Raw genomic sequence first — 18,276 nt, forward strand, 5'->3', positions numbered from 1 at the left:
TTTTAAATTAAAAGTTTTAATACATTAAAACCCCTTTAGGCCTCACTGTAATTCAAATCATAAACAGTATTTATTCAATCTCAATAAATAAATAGGATAGAAATATACCCACAATCAAAATTATAAAGTTTCTTCTATAATATGCTGTCACATCTTCCAAGATAAATGGAGTCAAACACAAAAAATACAAAAGTTCCTTAAGCTCTAGTTGCATTTCTTTAACAACTTAACTGTTTTGATGAAGAAACATGCCTGAAGATTAACACATAATGTTTTCATTAATGATTGTGACATATTTAGGTGATCTTTAATTTGAGAACCCTTAAAATCATTGTAATGAATGCCTACATCCTTGCTGAGGAGACATATATTTGCTTTTCCTGGTTATCTTTCAGACACTTTAAGAAAGTAGTCCATTAAGTATTTCTGACTACTTGTACTTACAATCTGTGGCTTATAAATGTGCATTTGTACTTCACCTATTATTTTAGAATAAAAAAACAACCTTCACCAAGTATTCAATTTAAGTTCAGTCTTCATAAAACAGGTCACTCGTGGTCAGTACAGTCAAGCTCCTTGCTTCAAGAATAGTAATATAGAATTCTAAACATTAAAATCTGCTCCCTTGATGAGATGGGAATTTATGACAGATTTTAGTCTACTTCAGTCTGCACACTATAGTTAATTAGGATGAGAGTGTGTGGCAAAAGCTCATTCTATATTATCTAGCACAAACAATCACTTCTTCAAAGCTTCTTACATTTCTTAAAAGTTCTTGCACTTTCAGCTGAATAGATGGAATTTTAACCCAATGAGGTTGTCGGTAAAATCAATGGACAGAGGATACTCAAATCAATATCTCACAGAATACTTAAGGTTCAAATAGAGTACCTAAAGGTACAATCTAAAACAAGAGAATGCACAATAATCAAGCATTATATATCTTAGTTACTCCTAGAAGTTATGAATTTGAAATAACTGTGACGCCACTTCCAACTAAAGCTTTTCTTAGAGCTGAGGTATTAGTATTATTAAGGACTTTCTCCTACATGGACCCTCAACTAATGTGCAACTTCTTCACAGCCAAAATTATTTACAGAACTTTTCTATATCTGAGTAACATCTGCATGAAATTTATTGAGTCTAGCATTTTCGAGATCTGCACTTTGTAATAAACCAAATTGCTACAGGCCAAGTTAAAAGTTGGAAGAAAGTATGTACAGACACGCAGTGTGCCTTTGCAAAGTCATTTCCATAAGAAACTAGGCTAAAAACTGCAGTCATAATTTGGAAAATGACACTTCCTTCTCCAGAACACCTTTTTTTCTATTTTGACTTAACTGGCAATATGTGCCAGAGAGTCTGCTAGTATCCAAACAAAACTGTTTCATTAAAATCTGAAAATGTTGCTAGGAAATCATCTTGGTTCTTTTATCCTAAGACACATTCTTAAATTCATATGCGTCTGTAATAACATATTACATAAAAATGGGTGTTACATATATACTTCCTCAGTCAAGCAGAAAGATTTGTTTGTATCCATTTGACTGTGCAGCCCGGCTGCTAACACATTAACTCAATACAAGTCTACTCCTTGTATTTAGGTCAAAACGGTCCTAGAAGGAAGGAGGCATGCACATATGCCTGATCAGTGCTGTAAGCTCGAGCAGAGAAGGGACAGCACCACAGAGGAAGGAGCTGATGCCACAATTAAACAAGCCAAAGAACACAACCACAAAAGGACTGTAAAAGATAATGAGCCAGCAGACGCATGTTGAAACACTCAAGGTTATTTCTGCTGCAACAGTTTAAGCTCAAACCACTCTGTTTTCTGTAATGTACTTGAGCACGATAACAGCGAGCCAACGCTACAACCAGCACAGCATTCCATGACGGCAGCCCAGGGCAGGATCAATGCGGGTATTATCAGAGGCACTGTCCGGGCTCTGAGAACACCAAGTCCTTAAATGCCATCACCAGCCCCACCTGCAGCCCCCCACAGCAGCCCAGGAGCTATTTCAGCTCAGAACTGCCCCAGTTCTGCCTGAGCTATGTTGCTGACATCTCTAGGCTGAGGCCCCTCTCTCTGCTGCTCCTGACCATTTGATTAGATTCATAAGATTAAAATCAGGACCCAGCTCACCCACTGGTGCCTTTCTTGACCCAGATGGACTGCAGCAGAGTCTTAGCCCTGGGCTTGTCCTCCCACTGACCCCTCCTACAACTCCCCAGCACAAGAGGTCACTAGTCTCACCATCAGGCACAACCACAAATGATAAAAAAAAGTCGAGGGAAATTAATTATCAAGTAACACTTGAATAGCAGTATGAATATGGACTTTTCAGTGTCGCCAAGAGCAGGGATGAGGAGGTTACTCTGAAACGCTGAATCAAACACTATCAGGCCAGTACTGAAACAGCAAACTGAAAGATAAGGAGCAGTCCAAGGCCTTGTAATCAGACTTCTCTTGGGCAAGATGACAACACTGACTTCATCCTGCTGAGGGGAAAACCCTGCAGACCACTGCAGGAGGAGGCTCACCTGCAGGACAGACCGTTCAAACCAGTGCTGATCCCAGCAGGCGGCTGAGTGTGTTATGAAGTAATAACTGGCATGAGAAAAGATCCCTGAAGGGAGGCAAAACAGCAAGGAAAAATAATGGTCTGCACAGTCTACATATCTCTGAACAAAACAACGGCTGATGCTGGCAACAGTGCTCTGCTTGCAACAAAAACCTATGTAATGTTTTGAAATCTGCTTCAAGACAGTTTGCAAGGTGATGACTATCAGTGATCTGCCACAACTGGTGAAGTTTGTTGATGATATGCACAGAAAGTATTTACAAATGGTAGCTCAGTGAGGGTACCACCTGTTCCAGCACTCACAAGGTGCAACAGGCAAACTGTAGCTCTCCCTTTTCCCAATCAATATCTTGCACACTGTACAGAGATCTTTTTTTAAATAATAAAAGCTTCTAATGTGGATGGTACTGCTCTCCTCTCTCGTACTTTCTGGTCGATAGAAAGCCAACAAGAAAAAGTCCATTTCTCACAAGGTTGTGTGAGAAATGTGGAGATGAGTTATAAAGATATAGTATCTGTACATCTAGAATAAAGTTCATGGATAACAGTAGATGACCTCTGAAGAAAAAGCATATAAAACCAGAAGCGTAAATGAATGCAGACTAACCTGTCCTTTGAGATTTCAAATTAAATATTGTTCATCTGTCTTCTTAGGCATGCTACTGCCACACCTCAAAACAGTTAGCTGCTCCTGTAGATCTTTTTCGTTTCCATCTTTTCCTTCAAGTTCTAGATAATTTTTTAAACTTGACTCTTTCATTTTTTTATCAGTAGTCCTTTATTTTATTAAAGCTTATCTTGCAATCTTGTAAGTAGCTCGTTATAGATCTGTTCGTGTTAATTTAGTGGGGACTGTGTCACACTCAGACCCAATGTATTCAAGACACCTTCTTACTGATTTCTAAAACTATCTGCTTTCCCTTTTTACCTACCTTTAAGAAAAAAAAAATCAGTATAATTAAATTTAGTTTAGGAAAGGAAAGCTCTACCTTCAAATGCAAAAGCTAGACCTCACAAACTTCAAACCCTTCATGAGAGTAATCTGAGAACAAATTAAATTAGAAACAGACAACACACTCCTCACATTGAAGTATTAAAGGATTCTGTATAGTTTTCTAGTGTATTACTTGTTCATTAATGCTGGTTGGTTTTATTAATTGTTGATATTTAGGACTGAAACTAGAGGGAAAAAAAGTACCAAACTGATAATCAGAAGAAAAAACCCAGGTTAATCTATACAATTTCATTGCAGATAAGACATCTTTTCTTGGGGCCTTTGGGTCACATCTAGCAAGCAAGAGACAAACAAGTCATACCAGTAATCTGTCAAGGACTTCCAGAAATCCAGAAAGATCAGAGCTTCCCTTTCTCTCTGACAGAGGAGGGGCCCCAGCTTTCATGCTTTTCTGGCAAAGAGAGGGAACATGGCCAACTTTCTTTGCATTTGCTGGCCAAAAGCTGAGACAGTCTCTGTCTCAATTCAAACTTTAAAACCTTTATTGGGATGCATATGGTTGCTCACAGAATAGAGCTTTATTGTAAGCAAAATGGCTAAGGCGGGAAAACCAGGACACAAAGGCTTTTTTTTTTATTATTCACTTATTTCTTTGACTCGAATGCACAGAGAATGTATAGGAGAGTTTTGCTAAATGTAAATTCAAGTAAGAACAAGAAAGGAAGGTTGTTTTTTCTCTTTTGTCCAAGGCTTTCCATTCTTCTCAACAGCAACCTCAGAGGTCCAATGCTGTCATACCAGACAACTTTCTTTGTTTTAAATCTGTGCACACACCTTCCTCAAATATTTTTACAGCTCTCCCACTAACTCATAAGTCAATTCTATGCAGCTTTCTGTAAAGCACCACAGCTGAAATGAAGTTCAGGGATGCACTGGAGCTGTTATGAAGGATAATAATATGCTGAACTGTTGTAACTGTGGTACAGTATCTTTTGAGGCTAAAATCAGTAATTTTAGCCTCAAAACCAGCTTTCTGTAGCTAGCCAACAAGATAACTGATTGTTAAGGATAAACATTTTCATCATCAACTTGCATAACAGAATAAAAAGTATGTGGAACAAAATGAGGGGAAGACAAACATGAAGCTAAGCTTTGGGCAAAGTAGGATATTCACAAGTTTTAAGAGAATATACAAACTTGCCTCTTCTGGGAGGGTGGAAGTGAAGACCTCCAGAAAACCAACTACTGCCTGTGCATCTCTAACATTTCTACACCTATGAGGTAACAAAACTCCAAACAAATGCTATGATCTGAATTCTGAAAGAGAATTCAGGCAGGCATAGTAGTCTAATACTATACAGACATTGGAAAGATGTTACTGCATATTTTAACACTGACCTGTTTTATAGCCTTCTGTCTAGGGAACTGTTTATTTCTACACACCACTACTGAACCTGGCTTGCAAATCTAGAATCACAGTTCACAAAGCATACACAATTAATTTCTGAAGAGGATTTCCAGTATTGCCAATTCGTATAGCCATGTACTCAAAGAGGCACTTTTTTCCCAGAAGCCCTAGTTGTACTATTATATAATTACTAGTACTAGTAATATTCATAATCTGAACCTTTAAAAGAGAAGCTTTATTTATAAAAAAAAAAAATGCAAATGGGAACAATAATGGTTTAATAATTCTAAGACAAAAAGGAAGGTTCCATGGAAGGAAAATGAGATTTTGGAATTTGATGCTCTGAACAGTGCTGACAACACATTTTTCATTTTTTTGGTATGTCTCCAGAATGGATTGGAATGACTAGACAAAACAATGAAAATACATATCAATTGTAGATATTATCCATTTATTAATACCATAAATTACCCCCTTATTTTTCTAATGCCCCCAAAGTTAATCTAAAATTTTAGTATTTCCTTATCTTGCTAAAGCAGAGGACCATTTACAACTCAAAATATTGCTGACTTCCAAGGTATTCATATTGCTTTATACAAATGAATCTACAAAATTTTAAGCAAGACTTTATTTTCCCTAATGCCTCAAGTTCTTATATCTCCTACTACAAAGAAATAAGAAATTTTAAGACAGAGTTCCAGAATTTGCTGCATGAACATAATCAGAGCAAGCAAAACATTCTTCCAAAAAGTGTTCAAAAGTGAGTGAAACAGGGATTCAGCAAAAAACATTTGCCATAGCTCAGAATTTGCTGGAACAAGAAAAAATTTCAGCTGACCACTAAGAACAAAAAAAAAAAGCATTGAATAATTTAAGAGATTCATAAATGCCTTCTTAGTCATGGGCCTAAATTAACATTTTACAAGAATATTCTTTCTTTATAGCAAATCCAAAATGTTTCCATAACTATATACAAATTCTACCTGTGCAAATAGATTGGTAATTGACAATATCTGCTTAACACAAACAAGAACGAACAGTATTAACATTATACTCTTTCTCTACAGTCAAACTGTCTGCTAAAGCTAGATTTCTAATGATCACAGCATTCCTATACCAGGGTACTACATATACACTTAACTTTTATTTGCTTTTAGAAAAGTTAGGTGAGAATGGGAACAACTGAACACTGCATTTGGGTGTTCAACCATATTTCCAAACAAGTTTCAACTTTAGACTTTTATCTACAAATGTTTTCTGATTAAGTACCAAGAAGGCTAGTTTGGATTAGGTAAATAAAAACACCTTCTTCTTCAACCTGACACATCTTAAAAAAAAAAATTAATAAACAATTCTGTTTCATACTGCAAGTTAGCTTAATCATGTATTGGAATCTTGTCCTACAGTCTCTGAAATCTGTTTTAACTAGAGGGACAAAAGCATAACAAATGCTAACACGCATAACAAGCAACACAATGAAAACAACAGCACTCAATGCCACATGGACTTGGCCTAAGCTAATATAATTTCACAAGATCATGGAATACTGCTAGCTACTTTCTAAAACCCTATAGTTGTACTTAAATTACCCAGGCTAATGATATAAGGAATGCCTCTAAGTGGTACTGTCAAGGAGGTTTTAGTAAATGATACACATATGAAACCATCTATTTCTATGTTGTTGCTTCTCCCTATTTCATTTCTAAGTCTACTGAGTGAACACCACTGCTGAAGTTTAATTTCTTGCTTATACTTTTCTGAATAAAAGCACAGAATGAGAAGACATGTATATTCAAATAATGACAGCAACATTCTGAGTGGCTCTTAAGACAAAAATATTTCCAACAAGTACCCAACTGTTTGATTTTATTGTTTCCTTTTTGTTGTCTATTACATAAATTGATTGTTAAGAAAGACACAAACAAACAAAAAAGGTGCAATCATAACAAAACAAAGGTAATCATGTAAGATTCTTTCCTTTTTCTATGTTTTTTGGAGGTAAAAATGCAAACAACAGACTATACATTCTACACTGAAAATCTTCAAGTGCTCTAAAGGAGCCATATTAAGAAATATTCTTCACCTAAAAAATTCCAAAGTACCATAACACAAAAGATTTCAAGAATTATTATCTGCTTGGTCTTCTTTGACACCCCTGCCACTGAATATGTTAGAAAACCATGGGTTGTGGCACAGCTAAGGAGTGAATGTGAACTCCAGAACCAAGCAGGGACTCAGGCTGTTTGCCAGTCAGAAATCCAGGGGCTTCCAGCCTTGCAGAGATACACCTCTGTGTTTACTGCTTCCCGTGTAAGTGTGCTGAACTAAAATGGTTGCACACTGAGTGATCAGAAACTTAAAGCTTTCACAAGAAATACCTGCAATGAGGTTATTTTCCCACTGCTTTCAGTAGAAACAATGCATATACTCACAGAACATCTGGCACACTTGAAAGTCACCAGAAGTGTGACTTCTTCTAAAAAAAGTTAGAAAAATACTGAACAGTTTGTTAGGAGAAATTGCCCACCAATGGGCAACAATCTGATATAAATGCATTTTAACATACTTGCCACATTGAACAATAGCTAACTGGTAGAAAATACATCTTTGAAAAATGTCGGAGTATGAAAATTACCTAGAATTAGAACAGGAGCAAAATACCATCTTCAAAATGCAAACCAGCCTGGTTATTTCAACACTGGGTTTTCTTTTTCCCTTGCAATTTGGTACAGAGCTAAAAATCCAAAACTCTAAAGGAATTAAAAAGGAGGCATTCACATCAATAAAGTTCCTTGAAAAGAAATCTGCAGGTTATTCTTTGATGTGAACAGTTTGTAGTGCACAAAGCAGTAGCTGGTCTGGTATGATCCCTTTTTATCTTGCTAAATTCCAAAAGCAAACCAAGTTGGTTTTCCCCAAAACACTGCTGAAAGGTATTTGTACCACTACAGAAAGAAATTAACCTAATCCAAGCAACAGAGTTTTGTACTTGGAGTAAAGGAATGCATTATGAAAATGTTTGAAAGAAGATGCAGTATAACAAAAACCTCAAATACCAAAGATCACTGCAGCAGCATTCTTGCTGTATGCTGTAGCACAGACAGAGAAAAATACTGTGGGAGGAGAGATCTCACATCAGAGCATTGTCTGAAACAGCAGACAGCAAGGTCCTACTACACAAGGCAAGGTCAACGCAACTGGAGAGTCATCTGTTTAAGAAAACACACTATTATTAGATGCAAGTTATGCAGCACTTGTGCATACTAACAGAATAAAACCATTACCTCAAAAACATTTTCAAATGGTAGCTTCAACTTTGGTCTCAGTGTTTCTATTTTTTTGTGTCTCATTTAAAACATTGAAATAAGTAACATAAAGAACACTCAAAATGCCTGAGCATTTAATTTTTTAATTACTTTTGAAATGTTACAACTGACAAATACAATACTATACTCTTTTTTTAAATGAGGAGGCACCAATGAAAATATTGTAACAAGTTATTAAATATTAGTTATGTATAGCAATGTAGAATAAAAAGTATCCCACAGTGGACAGACTATTTAAACCTTTATAATATGCCTCAAACTACTGTAAAATGTCACAGTATCTATACTGTGCCCACAGAATACACTTCCTCATAAAAGATTCAAGCCTGCACTGTCTCAATCCCCAATGCTAAGCCAAGTACACATGAGTTTCAGATGTAAAGAATGCAAGAGGCAGCTCAGTGGGGCATGTCACATACTCCACAGGGTTTGCGTCCTGCTGCTCTAAATCATTTACTGAAAGAGCTGGTATTACCTGTGGCACTGTCACTGACACTTGATAAACTGGAGCAATGTAGTGAGCTCTGGAAGAAGGCTAATTCTGGTGGGGAGTTGAGCCTGTTCCTCTTAGCTCTTGTTACCAGGTTTCAGTAAGTGCTGCCACATCGAGCTCTTGCTTGAACATGTTGGATTATTTATGAATGACTAGGCAGTTAAGAAGAAAGTATTGTGGATGGCCTAGTTTAAAATCAGTGACATCAATTATGTCTTGCACAGAGATGTCAGCATGACAAGAGTATGCGAAATCAGAGGACCAGACTTTGATCCCACATTGACATACTTACAAACTGACTTCTTTGCTTCAAGTAAAACCAAAATTCTGTGCCTTGAAATGAAATAAAAATATTAGAGACCTCCCAATATAGGAAATCCATAGAAAGTCTGTCAGCATTTTATCCTCAGCTCTTAAACACAAGTCTTGTTTCAGCAGATAGATGTTTTGCTCAAAAAAAATCAAGGAGTGAAATATGACCAAGATCTGGCAGTTCCATGACTATGGAAAACTCTACCCACAAGCAGATATATATATATATAGGTTTGTCAAAACAAAAAAACGTAGTATGCAGAGTAAGCTGGACTGCTCTCACATCATAAGTACTCAGTCATGCAGCTCCTCTAGTACATGAGCAACACCTCTCTTCTAAACGATTAAGAAGGCTCAGGAAGGGACAAAATTAAGGAAAGCATGAATTTAATGCTAGCATGCTAACAGCTTCCTAAAAGAGAGACATGATGAAAATGTTATTTACAAATGAATCACACTGCATATTAAAGGTACAGACAGCTGTTAACCTGCTGTCTGCACAATCAAATGATAGCCACTGCTCAATGAAACCATCAATGGCTGCATTGTGAACAGGCATGAGAGTAAGTCTGTCCATGCTGGAGCTGCATGATTCGTTCCAACTTTTCAGTTACTGGCATTTTCAAGAAGTATAAAAACCAAAACAACAACAACAAAAAACTGTGAATTATTGCTAGTAACACATATCATTGTCATTTATAAAATTTAAGAGTCAGTCATGAGCCAAAATCTGCTTTGTACAAGTGCTGTAGAAACAGGAAATAAAATGACAACTAGTGTTCTGAAATGTGGTCATCAGTGTTCTAAAATAAAACACTCCTAAATAAATGCTTTTACAAATATGCACATAAATTAAGATGATCACTAAAAAAACCCTTAGTTTAATGTTTAATAAAAAATCCCTATGCAAATTCATGACATTCTAATGAAATAATAGATTAATTACTTTTTGCCTCCTTAGTAACTGAAGTTTTCTTTAACTAATTCTCATTTCAAATCCAAGAACCATTGCTAAATTATAGCTGCTTTTCTCCAAAAGAGAAGGAAGAGCTGCTAACTTAAGCAAAATGTTTCCAGTGGTTATAAATCTGCAGTCTTTCATGAACAGTAACAGCTGTCACTTTTCAATATGTGCCCTGCTCCTATATTGGATTTCCATGCAGTTTCTAGTCACTAGCAGATCTTAACATCCATATTTCTCTTAAATAAAACAGCCCTTTGATAAAATAAATACTTCTATGGATACTTACAAATAGCACTCAAATTGTTTCATCACATTCTCTTAGATAATCTAAATACAAAGAATTTCTTTTTCTCAAATTACAAATCTCCCAGATCTCAAATTACTGTATCATCTCCATGAATCTGCTCTATGATCTCCAATTAACAGAGTTTTGAGAAATTCTTTATTCTGCAGTAGGGCTTTCATGTTTCTTGATCTGGAAGTTTTACCTTGTGGTATTTCTTTTCCTTCTTAATGTCTTGGAATTCTGGTTTGAACATCACACTTTCATTGCATCAAATATATCACATTAAATTAATGTTAACTGAGAGGACAGGAACTGCACTGCCTCATCTACAGTCACAAAGTCTTAATAACAAACTTTTTACCATGTATGAAAACCCAAATGAACTCATTACAGTATCTGAGATTACTACCTCAATATGGCAAGAATGAATTCTATTTAGATGACTAAGAAAGCAAGATTTTAGAAATCCTCCGCAAATTTATGTAGATGGGCATACATGTCCATTATGTCTTGGGAATTTCTCTTGAACACTTCCTACTACACAAAACGGTGTCTGTTTCTGGTTTCACCTTGTATGTTTCACTGCTCGCGGTGCTTTTGTAATGATCACACACATTGTTTGTTTGCCATTGACTTTCTACGGGATGTGATAGCACAGATCAAAGATGATTATTTGTAGCTGGAAAAACATGACTTCTTAAACGACTTAATAGTCATCGCTCTAAAATTATTACTAAGAGGCTGTTTGATAATTGGCAGGTTCTCTGATCTTCTTTCAAATATACAAATGTAAAGGATGGAAATATTTAGCAAACTTTTGTCATACATAGGGGATGGAAATATTTTGAAAACTTTTAAATCAAACTTTTAGCATAATAAATACAACAAGAAGGCCAATTCTGCCCCTTACACAAATGCCTCACTATGAAACAAAACATTTTACTGTTCCTTGAAGTACAGCTGATCCTTCAGGCATTTCTCTACCACTCTTAATCCAGCTCTTTCATTTCTTTTATCAGAAGAAGCCCAGTTCACAGTCACCTGTATAGGCTCTTCCCTTTATCACCTGTGCTGGTGGCATCCCAAGAGGGTGCAGCAGAACAGATAAGCATCACACCTAGACACTTTGGTCCTGATCCTACAAACACTTCAGCGAAACTACTTCTCAAAGTGTTTGCAGACTTTGAGTCTTTCTAACTCAACAACACTTCAGCAAGTGGGGCAAAGAGAAGTCTGGAGCTGGGAGGAATGCATTGCCCCTTCACGGCTGGCTGTCAGGGCCTGCAGCACCCCGAAGGAGCAGAGACCCGCTGAGGCGGAGAGAGGCAGCACCCGTGTCGCTTACAGCCACAGGCTGCTTCACACGCCACATCTCCGATGTGCTGCACCAGTCTTCGACTAAATTTTGCCAGACTCAAACATGAAAAGTACAACTGATTGTACAATCGCAGTGGAAGAGAAAAAGCGAACTATGAGTTTAGAACAATTTCTAGCATGTGGGATAAGGGCAGCCCACCCCAATTTTCTTTCGCATTTGGGGTTTTCTTGAACCCTCCCAGAGGAAGGAGAGCCCTTAAGCCGAAGGTCCGGCGGGGAGGGCGCGGGCAGCGGGGGCTGCGGAACATGGCCGAGAGCGCGGCCCGGGCAGCGCTCAGAACCCCCCGGGGCACGAGAGCCGTGCGGGCCGGGACCCGGCCCCAGAGAGCCAGAGGAGAGCCAACCACGCTCGGGAGTCAGAGAAGGAGCCCGTGAGAGCGGGCGGGGGTGTGCAGGGGACGCACCTTTCGGCGTGCCCCCGGTATCTCGTCCTCCTCCTCGGGTCGGCGGCGACTCCAGCGGCGGCGGGGCCGCGGCGGCGGAGCGCTCTGCGGGACGGGGCCGCCCCCGCCTCGCCAGGGCTCCACGGCCGCCGCTGCCCGGGGCGGCGGAGCGAGCGAGGCGCCTTCCCCGGCGGGCCGGGGGCGGGGGCTGCGGGCGCGCACCGCCCCGCCGGGCCCGGGGGGACGGGGAGAGCTGGGGAGGGGCGCGGGGCAGCGCCGCCGGCTCGGTCAGCCGCGGACAGAGGGCGCGGGGCCGCCCGGCAGGGGTGCCCCGGGACCGCCCCTCCTCGGTGGCGGACAGCGGGTTTCTGCCGCCGGATGGCTGCCCTCGGGACGGGTCGCTAGGATCATCTCCTGCACGCAAGGCAGATGGGATGCGGCAGCTGCTCCTTGTCCTGCCCTGGGCAGCCCCGCGCTCCCGCAGGCCCTGTGGAGCGCTCCGCAAGTGCAGCAGCGGGAGCCGCTGGCCCCGGCCCCGCGTGCGCGCGGCTGCTCCTGAAGGACCAGGCGGCTCCCGCTGAAGGGACTCCCGGAGCCAGAGAGCGCGTCCCGGGTCCCGTCCCGCCGCTGGGAGCCGCCCGCTGGAGCCGCCCGCGGAAGAGCTTCCTCCTACCTCCCGCAAACGGGCGCCGTCGGCCAAGCGCCCCAGCGCCGCGCCTCCGCACCGCGGAGCAGCGGCGCCGTCCCGCGCGGCTGGACCCGGTCCAGCGCCATCGCCGTGCGCGCCCCGCGAGCGGGGGCCGGGGCGGGGGCGGGCCGGGCCGCGCTGCCTCACCGCTTCGGAATGTGGGAATGTGCGCCCGCGCCCCCCGCCCGCAGCGCCCCGGGCGCGCCGCGCAGCGCGGGAAGCGCGGCCGCGCTCGGAGCGGCGCGGGGAGCGCGGCCCCGGCCGCGGCCGCGCCCCGGCGGCATCCCCGGGGCCAGCGCGGGGCCGCGGCAGGGCAGGGGAACCCGGCGTGGTGTCACCGCCGCTGCGGGACAGCGCGGTTTGCTGAAGGCAGCAGTGCACCTCTGCCTGCGAATTTTTCCGTGCTCAGTGCAAGAAGGAAAAGAGCCTCGTAAAGTTCTAGTTTAAAGGAACCACTGTCAATTTTTAAACTGGCGAGAGCTGGCTATAAGCTAACACGGGTTTGTTCAGGACGCCTTTATGTGAAGGGCACCGATTCTCATAACAAAGGTATGCGGAGACAGTGTGCGGCTATAAAACTCACAGTTCATATATTTCATTCTCTTTGAAAGCAAGGAACTCGTTGTACTAGTTACATTATACCACCACTTGAAAATCAGATCCATCCTTACGTATTCTGCTTTGTTACCTGAGCAAACACACATCACCTCATTGCAATAATTATTTTGTGAGCATAATGCAAGAGTATTGGTGTCCTGTATATAGTAGTAACAGTGGAGAAAGTCTGTTAGCAGATACTCTATTCAACAAATACATCCTAAAAACCAGTGAAGGTATCCACTGCTAAGTTACATATTCTCAAACATGTTTTATGTTGTTATTTGGATTTTTAAAACAAATAAGGTGTCAGGTATAGTGGGTTATGTATTTGTTCACTTATTAATTCCTATTCTTATTAATTTCTATTCTGAGTCTTTCCATGGCTTATAGGTTCTAGTTATTAGAACAGAGAAGAAAATACATCCACCACAGTAGAGCACCTTGATCTTTTTAGCAAGGCATCACCTAAATAATTTATTGTTTAGGAGACATAAGACATGGTCAGTCTGAACTAATTTAGATAATTAACTTGTAATATTGATGATTCTATACTGAAATATAGTACATATTGGATAAAATCCAGGTCCTGCAGAAAATTTAGTATTGCCTTTGCCTCCAGTGTGGCCTGGATTTCATTCACTGCATATAGCATCCAAAAAATGCCGTAAGACAATACTTTGCAAAAACTGAAATTTGAGTAGTGAATATTTGCCAACTCATGTTTTGTGTGATCTGTGTATTTTTCAGTACTTTCATATATTTAGAGCATGAATATTGGCTCAAAATACATTCAATTAATAATATTCTAGTGTGCACAACTTGTGTCAGTTGCTTCATATCAAGTCGTGCAGTGGGTTTTCAGCTCTACAACAGTGACAATAAATTATCCTCCAAACAAAACGGCAACACCAGCCTTTCCACAGAAGCTTTTTCCAGTTTCTCTCTGCTTTTCCATTTGTTTTAAAGAGTTGCTATCACATTATTCCAGGAGGAAATATATATAACTGTTCCTTTACAATGTGTTTGCACTTTTTTTCCAACTTCCAAAACTCCAACAATAAAAGATATCCTATACTGAGAAGGAAGTGTTATATTTTACTGAATGGAAAATTTGGAGAAATCACCATATGCCTGACTGGCCAAAAAGGCATTTGTTTCAGGCACATATCAATGGGCCAGCTTAGCATACCAGGGATCAACAAGCTTGAGCAATTTTTTTTGTATTAAGGATTTTATTCTTCAGATCCAGCTCCTCACCTGTAAATTGAAGACTTCTCGTTTCATCAGGATACTGGACAATAATTTAATCACAGTAAGATTTTTGAACACCATGAAAGCTACACTTCAGATACAACAGAGAGAGGCACTCTCTACAAAATAATTGGATGCTCGTTTTCTCCAGAATGACATTTGCTTCTCTGAAACAGTAGGAAAGAAGTAATTATGAGTATCAAAAAGCTGCAGGACTGCTCTTTTCCTAGAATGTATTTATGCAATTAACAGTTCAGAAATTTCATCCCTGCTACCCAGCATTGCAGGGTAAGAAAAATTAGACTATGAAGAAATAATGGTGTCTATATATATGTAATAAAGTTGCTGCAAGCAGACCTACTTGAAAAGAAGTTCATTTCCTTGGTGACAAGTTGGAAAGCTGCTGTTAAGATTGTTAGCCAGACATTTCTCCCTGGTTTTACACAGAATGGAAGTGACTTCTCTCAAAAAGTCACCTCCTTTTCTTCAAATTTGTTCCCAAGATGGGCAAACTCTGCAGGCAGCCAGAATTCTACTTTCTTGGGGGGACTCCCACATCTGAGCTTTGCAGAGTGAATTTTGAGCTGCCTGGCAACCTTGATGTTATACAGATGAAGAAAGTTTTTTTTTTTTCCTGGACTTAGCTCATGGGTCATGGTTTCTTTTTAACATTCTCAGCCAAGCAGAGAGTGCCTTGAGAATGCTTCAGTTTTCTTTCTCATTGTACATCAGTGTCTAGCCTGTTCTCATGAGAACCCTCTGTTGGTCATCACATTATACCCTACTGCTCTATCAGGCTTGATGATATAGAAAGAAAACACATCCAGCTCAAACACAGTATTTATAGGTAGAGAAAAATACAGTCCTTCCAGAAAATACTGGTGTGTCTCACAGTCTTCTACCAACCATGCATTTTGGAGTTTGGGTTACAGAATTGATTTAGAGATGAACTTCAAAGTGATGCATAAATATTATATTCCACACATTCCTGTAAGATGGTAAGTATTATTCACATTATACAGATGGGGAAACTAAACCAGTGTGAGTTTACTTGGGCAATCTTCCCATCAGGAAAAAAAGTACAGTGGTAGCATCAGTACCCAAGAATACCTGGCTTTTTTTCTGCACTCAATCTGAACTATGAATCATTTGTATAAGGAGTAAACCCTGCAGTATAATGTATAAAGGAATATTTTGGTTTTAATCGTGGTATTATATAGCAATATTTTCAAACAATTTATTTAACAAATTACATAAAACACTTAAAATATGCTTTTGATTTAAAAAAAAAAATAGCCAAAAGGTTTTTCCTTGGGCTTTGCTCCAAAACTCACCCTTCAGCTAGGTCTAAAGAAAAGCACGCACACTTGCACAAATGCAAACAAAAATTCTAAAAGAAAATTAGAAACACATGAAAGTAAGGACTGAGAATGTTTTCTTAACTGCACTCTGGTTTCAGTACAGCAAAATTTTCATTGATTTACTAATGGATAGGCAGTTTTCTTGTGAAGAAACATGCAGGCTTTATCTGCAATTAATTCCTTGCTTCTAAGAAACCAATTATCATTCTACAGAAGTACAGCCCACTGAGGCAGGGTGGTGGCTGCTCTGTCAGGGCATCTCAGCCCTCTGTAAAGCACAACCCTGCTTCAGTCATAAAGGGACTCTGCCCCATGAAAACAGTTCTTACAGAAAGGCAGTTTCACTTCAGACCATTTACCAAGAGACTATTTTGAAGCTGTTTGCTAAAGGAATAATCCCAATCAGTACGACATCTATACTGACTCACAATAATAAATAAAAATTAATAAATAAATAGACAAACTACTTCAATTTCAGAAATTGTTTTTACATTATTAACTTTGGACTGGAGTTTTCTTATGATGTCTGCTACTCTACAAATGTTACAGAAGTTTTGTCACTATATTCCAAACTTAATGGTACTTTATGTGATGTAAGGTCAGTTTTGCCTTACAATTATAACCATGGTGGCAATTTTGAAAGTCCAATGAACTTGCTTAAAGACTTTCTGACATTTCAATTAGGAAAACAATATGTAGCTAGATTTTTAAAAATAATAGCTTTAAAAAAGCTGAAACAATGAGCTTTGGAATTGACATCAGCTCTTTGACTTTCAAATTATTAATAAAGTTATCCCCCAGTTAATCTTTGGAAGAAATACAAAAGGTTTCATAGTAAATTTCACAAAAGTTCACACACTTTTTTCAAGTATCTCTAGGAGAGAACATTTCTGCTAAGGATAATTAATTGTAAATATGGAATAATTGCATTATTATTTTTTGGCTACACAAGTTTTAGTCTGAGAAATTTTATATTTCAATCAAGTAGCTCCTAATGTAGATAAAAGAAAGCCTTTTATGCCTTAATTGTATTCCCATTGTATAACTTAGCTATGTTTTTAGTATGCCATTATTTTATGATGGTTTTTAAAGTTAGAGACTACGTTAAAATACAGATCTTCAAAACACTGGAATGATAACTCTTGTTTATTTCATATTACATTTCAGGGACAATGGAAGCCAAAGTATTAATACTAGTAATTGAACAAAGTATAAATTTTTATAAAATTGAATATGATACCATAATTTCCTGCTAATTCTCCCTAAAAACAACCCCAGAAGAAAATACATAGCTATTAATTGACTATGAGAATTTGGGGGTCAATAATAGACATAAATATTAGCCATTTTAAAGTGGTACTAACTAGCACTTTCATTCCACATCAAATTATACAGTCATGTTGAAAATGTATTGAGAAGCCTGCTTTATTACTTTCCTCATATAGTTGTAAAGTTCCTCAAATACACAGTAAAATCCTTAATACATTTATAATGATAGTGTGTTGTTTCTTGCATAAAATTACAAGACTTGCCTGGTAAGCACATCAACGCTTTGCTGAAATCTCTAATAGGTAAGTAAATAATAATCTAGTGTTTTTTACAAAGTCAGGCTGGCTGATTAGGTGTTGAAAATATGAGAGCATGGGAATGCTTGTGGTTAATAGTTCTTCAGAAATGAACATTTATGACCAGGACTTTCCACAGAAGAAGCCAGACAATCAGACTACAAAAAGGGTAATCACTATTTTGCTCTTTGTTCATGAAATTAAAAAAAGGATATTAACTTTGCAGTATCTATTACAGTCTTCTCCTCCAAAAAAGAACACTATTGAATTTACTGTAAATTCTAAAAATACGTATTTTACAATTCACTTGTAAAGTTCTAGTACTAAATATTTAAAGGAAAAAAATTGCCTTTTCCATTGTCACATCAGTGCACATAGTTTCACAGCTAGTCTTGAACAACACAATTTTATGTAACCTAAATACAACAGAGCTTTAGTAAAATGTTTTTTCTTTTATAACAAAACCAAAATAAACTTCAGCTTCTGTTTTATATGCCAACTGAGATTCTTTGCAGTAATTCCTTCCACATCTGCTCTGCAGCTTTCAGGTTTATAAAAGCAGCATCTCCCAATTTCCTTTCATCAAGATATCCATATGCTGTGTTTTATAGACATGTTGGTAGTTTAACATGGAGTCACTAATTACAACTTGGAGTCCTATATATGCTAAGGTTAAGAAAATAAATACATGTGGTTATGAGGCATTTAATACTGAAAATCCCAGA

At 39.0% G+C, this 18,276-nt stretch overlaps 1 protein-coding gene across 1 annotated transcript in view; it reads right to left on the reverse strand.

The window, feature by feature from the left end:
* The window catches only part of PLCE1 (phospholipase C epsilon 1), a 136,879-nt gene extending 124,641 nt beyond the window's left edge, over window positions 1-12,238 (reverse strand). Inside the window, exon 1 of the mRNA XM_077784637.1 lies at window positions 12,108-12,238. The gene's annotated coding sequence lies outside the window, so the exon portion shown is untranslated. The remainder of the gene's footprint in view (window positions 1-12,107) is intronic.
* Between the last annotated feature and the right edge of the window lie 6,038 nt (window positions 12,239-18,276).

The sequence above is a fragment of the Lonchura striata genome, chromosome 7 (assembly GCF_046129695.1).
Source record: "Lonchura striata isolate bLonStr1 chromosome 7, bLonStr1.mat, whole genome shotgun sequence".
Taxonomy (NCBI): Eukaryota; Metazoa; Chordata; class Aves; order Passeriformes; family Estrildidae; genus Lonchura; species Lonchura striata.